Source organism: Papio anubis, chromosome 5, assembly GCF_008728515.1.
Source record: "Papio anubis isolate 15944 chromosome 5, Panubis1.0, whole genome shotgun sequence".
In the NCBI taxonomy this organism is placed as follows: domain Eukaryota; kingdom Metazoa; phylum Chordata; class Mammalia; order Primates; family Cercopithecidae; genus Papio; species Papio anubis.
Window position 1 is genome coordinate 144,410,932 of NC_044980.1, and position 6,093 is coordinate 144,417,024.

Consider the following 6,093-nt stretch of genomic DNA (forward strand, 5'->3'; position numbering starts at 1 on the left):
GGTCCCTGCTGCCTACCCACTGCCCCTTCCATCCACTCTCCAGCTGTGCTTTTCTAGGCACCTCTCACTTTACCCTGATCCTGCCCTCCTGACCTAGCACCCCAGCCACAGCCTTAGAACTCAAGGGACTGCCTGGGAAATGTCCACATGTGCCTGCCATCCAGGCTCCCTACACCCCCAGTACATCAGCTGCCTCATTCATTCATTCAATCTTTGTTGCACTTTGCATCAGGCACTGGGGATATAGCAATAAATAGGACAGACAAGCCTCTGCCCTCGTGCACTTTACATTCCGATAGGTGGTGGCAGGCCGTGAGCTCATTTCAGGTTGTGATCAGTTCCATGGAAGAAATAAGGAAGATGAAATGAAAAAGCAGTGGAGGATGACTTAGGTAGGGTCATTAGCATAGGCCTCTTGGAGGAGGCAAGATGAGAAAGATGTTGAAGGATGAGTCAATGAGAAGGGCTGGGAGAAGAGTACTCCAGGAGAGGGGAGAAAAAGCACCAAAACCCTGATGTGAGGAGAGCTTGGCTTTTTCAAGTAACTGCAAGTGTGGCTAGAATTACCTATTGGGGGAGATTTCCCTTCTCCTCCTGTTCTTCCTTGTCCTTTTCTCTTCCATTTTCCTCTTATTCATTCCTACCCTTTTTACACCCTTTCAGCCATTTCAACATACTTTCTTGTCCACTATCTCAGTCCTGTGAAACAGTTAGGGTAGGGATTAGAACCTATAGTGTAGATACGGAAAAACTGAGGCCTCTATCACTCAGGGAGGCTGGGGCTCAAAACCAGGTCTCCTGACCCCTGGCTAAAAATCAGATTCTTAACCACACCAAGAATCTTCTTGTCTTTCTGCTCACTGACTCCAGAGACTCTGTCACTAGCTCTGAGACCAGCCTATGGACCACCTGATGAACCATTTCTGGGAGCTGGACTGAGGCCAGGTAAACTATTCCTATACAGGAACAGGAATACCTGGACAGGAAGCAAGAGGTCTGAACTCTGGAAATAGATTAGGAAGGCTCTGTGGATTTGGCTTCTGGCAAGAAGGAAAGCAACCAAGCATAAAGTTAAACAAATAAAAGCAGGGCCAAGAAACATCTCCTAAGGCCATGCATTAAAAACAGCATTGGGATCTCAGCAGTTCAGATCTCCAGGTCATAACTCCTGAGTGGGCCTTTCAGGTTAAAAAAAACTCAACAAAACTTACATAGGAGAACTTGAGGGCCCATGAGGGACCAGGTTTCATTGGAGCAATTGTTACTAAACTGAGAAGAGAGACAATCATATTCAATATTACAGAGCAGACGGTGGGCCAAACTATGTCCATTATCTCATTTAACACAACACTTACGCAGAATATTTGTTTTCTATCATTACTATAGTAAATTACCACAAACTTGGTGACTTAAAAACAACACACACTTCTTATCTTATAGTTTTGGAGGTCAGAAGTCCTAAAATCAAGGTGTCATTGGGCTGTGTTCCTTCCAGAGGAAGGATTAATCTGTTAATGAAAGAATCTGTTTTCTTACCTTTTTGTTGTTGTTTTGTTTTGTTTTTTGAGGCAGAGTTTCACTCTTGTTGCCCGGGCTGGAGTGCAATGGTGCGATCTTGCCTCACCACCACCTCCACCTCCCAGGTTCAAGCGATTCTCCCACCTCAGCCTCACGAGTAGCTGAGATTATAGGCATGCGCCACCACATCTGGCTAATTTTGTACTTTCAGTAGAGACGGGGTTTCTCCATGTTGGTCAGGCTAGTCTCAAGCTCCTGACCTCAGGTGATCTGCCCGCCTTGGCCTCCCAAAGTGCTGGGATTACAGGCGTGAGCCACCGTGCCCTGCCTGTTTTCTTACCTTTTTCAGCTGCTCGAGGCCACCTTCATTCCTTGGCTTGTGAACCCTCACTCTGTCTTCTAAGCACATCACTCCAACTCTGCTTCTGCCTTGACATCTTATCCTGACTTTGACCCTCTGGCCTTCATCTTTGAAGAACCCTTGTCATTACATTGGGCCCACCTAAATAATCTAAGATAATCTTCCCACCTTTAAATCCTAAATCAATCTGCAAAGCCCCCTTTGCCATGTAAGATAGCCTGTTTATGGGTTCTGAGGATTAGGGCATGTCCATCTTTGGAAGGGACATTATTTTGTCTACCATAGGTGAGTACAATTACCATTCCCATTTTAAGGATCAATAAAGAAAAGTTCTGAGAACTAAATCACTTGGTCAAGGTCCCATGGTGGAGAAGCCAGGAATGCACACAGGTAGCTCCACTCCAGAGCTCTCTCTCCATGGCTTCCCCATGCACTCCACTGCCCATTTTGCCCTTCTGGCCATGGCTGCCTCCCTTCCCCCACTGGCCCCAAACACAAACCCATTCATCCTTCGAGCTCAGATTGGATCTCTCCTATTTTTTCAAAGCTTAGAACCGATAGGGCCCTTTAGCCCTATTCAATCCCAGATTTTCCATGTGTGGCTGGGAACATTGAGGTTTAAAGAGCCCAAGGTTACAGTGTGGACTGCTAGGCCTGGGGCCTCTCTCTCCCAGGCTGAAGCCAGCTCTGGCCTGATCCAAATCTCCAGAGGCAGGGACTGGGCAGGCTGACCTCTTTGGGATGAGGATTATGTATCAGAACTCTCAAATGTACTCTTTGTGTGGCTGGCTGAATGTCAAGGCTGCCAAACTAAGAAGGTTCAAGCACATTGGAGGCTGACTCAGCCTGTTGCCTTGTTACTGTATCTTTCCCCAGGCAGACCTTTCCATTGTCTGAAGGGCACAAAGAACCCATTGTCATCTGGCCCTGGGTCCCCCAAGCAGAGCATCCACCAACCAGGCCAAGGCCAAACAGAGGAAGATGAAATTTAACCTCAGCACCCTCCCCACTTACAACATACCCACTGAGCAGTTGAAGGTTTCTCCTTTAGCGCTTTGTAGCTCACGAAGGACTTTTTTTTTTTTTTTTTTGAGACGGAGTCTCACCTTGTAGACCAGGCTGGTCTCGAACTCCTGACTTAGTGATCTGCCCGCCTCAGCCTCCCAAAGTGCTGGGATTATAGGCATGAGCCACCAAGTCCGGCCCACAAAGGACTTGTATCACCCTAATCTTATTGAGTGGCATATTTAGTCTACAAAGTAGAAAAGTCAGGATTCACGAAGCCCATTTTGGGCTTGAGCAGACAGACAGACTTGCCCAAAGTGACATAGTTGGCCATGGTGGGGGTGAAATGAAAGCTCCCAAACTCTTAACACTCAGTCAAGACTCTTTCCACTGCACCCACTGCCTCCACCCAGGGTCCCGGTGAGAGTTTGCCAAGGCACCCCCTTCTCACAGAGCCTCCCTCTCCACTGAGGTGACAAATGTTAACAATGTGTTGGCTGCACCTTCTCATGTTGACACAAACCCACTGGTCTTAGTCTGTTTTCATGTTGTTATAACAGAATACCTGGAACTGGCTGATTTATAATAAACAGAAATTTAATGGCTCATGATTCTGGAGCTGGGAAGTCCAAGATTGAGGGGCTAGCATCTGGCAAAGGTCTTCATGCTGTATCATGCCATGGTGGAAGGGCAAAGAGAGAGCGAGAAAGAGAGCAAGAGATAGAACTTGCAACCTCAAACCCTAATTGATGTTAATCAACTCATAAGGGCAGAGCCCTCATGAACTAAGCATCCCCGATAGGCCCCACCTCCCAACACTGTTGCATTGAGGATTAAGTTTTCAACACATGCTTTTAGGGGTACATGTTCAAACCATCGCATCACCCAAGGAGAAAGAAGCACTCATTTGAATTCTGATTTGGGTTCTTCCCTTAGTAGGGCCTGTGTCCTGAGGCCCTGCTTATACTCTGACTTTAAGCAGTTCTCTTTTCCTTTCCAAACCTGAGTGTTCTTATCTGTAAAATGAGCACGATTAAAACATTTCACCCTCCTGGGTACAAAGTCAGTGTAAGATTCAAGTGAACATAGATTTTAGGGAGTCAGTAAATATAAGAGGATGCTTAGGAGGCCTAGTTTTTGAGTCAGATCTCTGGGTTTGGGTCCTGGGTCAAAGTTATTCAACTCTGTAAGACTTGAGGCATGTTATTAATCTCTAACCTCAGCTTCCTCAAGTGTAAAGTTCTTGTGAGGTGCTTGTGAGGATTAAATGAGATCATATATGTAATGCATTTGGCCCACTGCTGCATGTCTGAAGCACTTCATAAATGTCAGCTATCTTATAAGTAGATTATCTAATTTAAATTTTCCAAAGTGTGTTTTACAAAATATTAGTCCTATAACATACTCCAGAAAGATAGGGGGACCCTGGGTTGAAGTGCATTTGCGAAATGCAGCACTCACTACCTTCCTTGCAGATATTCCTGAGGCACCTTGAAACCTTAAAAGCTCTGAAAATGCCTGCTGAAAAGAAACCTATTGAACTCTGTTAAAGCTATCACAGAGTCCTCTTCTTCATGAGTGTTTAATGCATTCTACAGAACTTTGTTTCCTAACAAACTCTTTGGGGAATGTTTATTTGCTCCAACACCCTCGTTTGAAGAAGAAACTAAGGTTCAGAAAGGTAAAGTGACTTGGCCTGGGTCTCCTGGCCAATAAATAGCAGAGCTGGGACTTGACTCAAGCTAACTAACTCTTTGACCTATTGCTCTTTTTATTAAACCACACTGAGAAGACATCTTTGGCTGTTGATGTGGCCAATCACTCTCCAAAGGTTAAAGATTTGTATTATTGGTTTCATAACCCCTCAGCCTTTTTCCAGGGCTCTGTATCCATTACTTTGAGGGTGCAGGGCTCCCTGCTGCTCTGGGGAGGGTTGGAGGAGCTCGGCAGCAGATTGGCTCAGTCTTCCCCAACCCCCGTGTCTGTAATATTGCTGCTGCTGGTCCAGGTCCAGGGAACACTCACACACAGGCATCAATTTTCTTCTGAAACCCCACACGCCAGGAAATCTTCTCTGAAGGAGGGAAAAAGCCCAATAACCCAGCCCTGACAACGTGGCAGCTCTTACACATTCCTTGACGTGGTCCACAAACCAACCCTTTCTTCAGTTTAGCTGCTGTGAGGCCAGGAATAACGACCGCCCCGCCAGCCCAGAGACGTGGCAGCCTATGCTGCATGACTCAGCCAGCCCGAGAGGCAGCCTGAAGGCTCCAGCCTCTGGGGTCTCTGGGCTGGGGCAGATGGATGACGAGGAAGGGCGATCTGGACTAAGCAGCTCAGCCCCATCCTCTTCCCTGACCCCTGTCTCTTCTCCTCCACTACCTGAGACAAGGCGGCCCTCACTGTCATCTGAGGCGGATCCAGCACTGCGGCTTCATGTCATCTCTCTCCACTCCTGGATCCTGTACCTTTCCTCAGACAGGAGCTTCTTGTCATGATTCTTCGAGATTTCCCATGTCTGTTTCCGACTGCATTCTGTGGAACTCTGGGAGTTCCATGCAGCAGCCTTAAGAGGACAGAAGGAAGGCCAAGGAGGCAGATCTTCAGACCCCTCGCCCATCCTTGCTTCAACCAGAGCAGAACTGCTTTTGTCTGTTTGAAGTATTGGGCTTTTGTCTAAAATTTCATTTCTTTTTAAATTTTTATTTGTACTTTGTTTTTATTTTTTAATTTTTAATAAAATTTTAATTTACATTTCAGAGAAACTTTTGTAGTAACGAACTATAGAAATAATCCCTGAAAGTATAGTCTTGTAAGATTTAATTTTCAAAAGTGGTTTCAGTAATTTAAAAAAAACTTTGGAATGCACTGATTTATTTTCAGCCCACTGGCTCTCCAGGTGAGAAAAAAATGAACCCTAGAGAGAAGGGTGGTCTATCCAAAGACCCAGTGCATCGTAAGCTCTCCAGGGCTCTGTGGGAAGGGGGAGAGTTCTAAGATCCAAGCAGAAGCCACGGAAGACTAGAGTCTGCCTGCTGGAAGCTTTCAGTCTGGTCACTCTGGGCAGGCAGGCAGCTGGTAGTCCCTATGTCCCTATGTCCACCCAGAAGCTGGAGGAAGAGACTCCATCTATTAGCCTGGCATCTCCCTGAAAGAAAAAACCAGAGGCCAGGTGCTCACGCCTGTAATCCCAGCACTTTGGGAGGCCA

At 46.5% G+C, this 6,093-nt stretch overlaps 1 pseudogene; it reads right to left on the reverse strand.

Moving 5' to 3' along the window:
• Positions 1-5,624: 5,624 nt before the first annotated feature.
• LOC116275196 lies at positions 5,625-5,696 on the reverse strand (annotated as a pseudogene).
• Between the last annotated feature and the right edge of the window lie 397 nt (positions 5,697-6,093).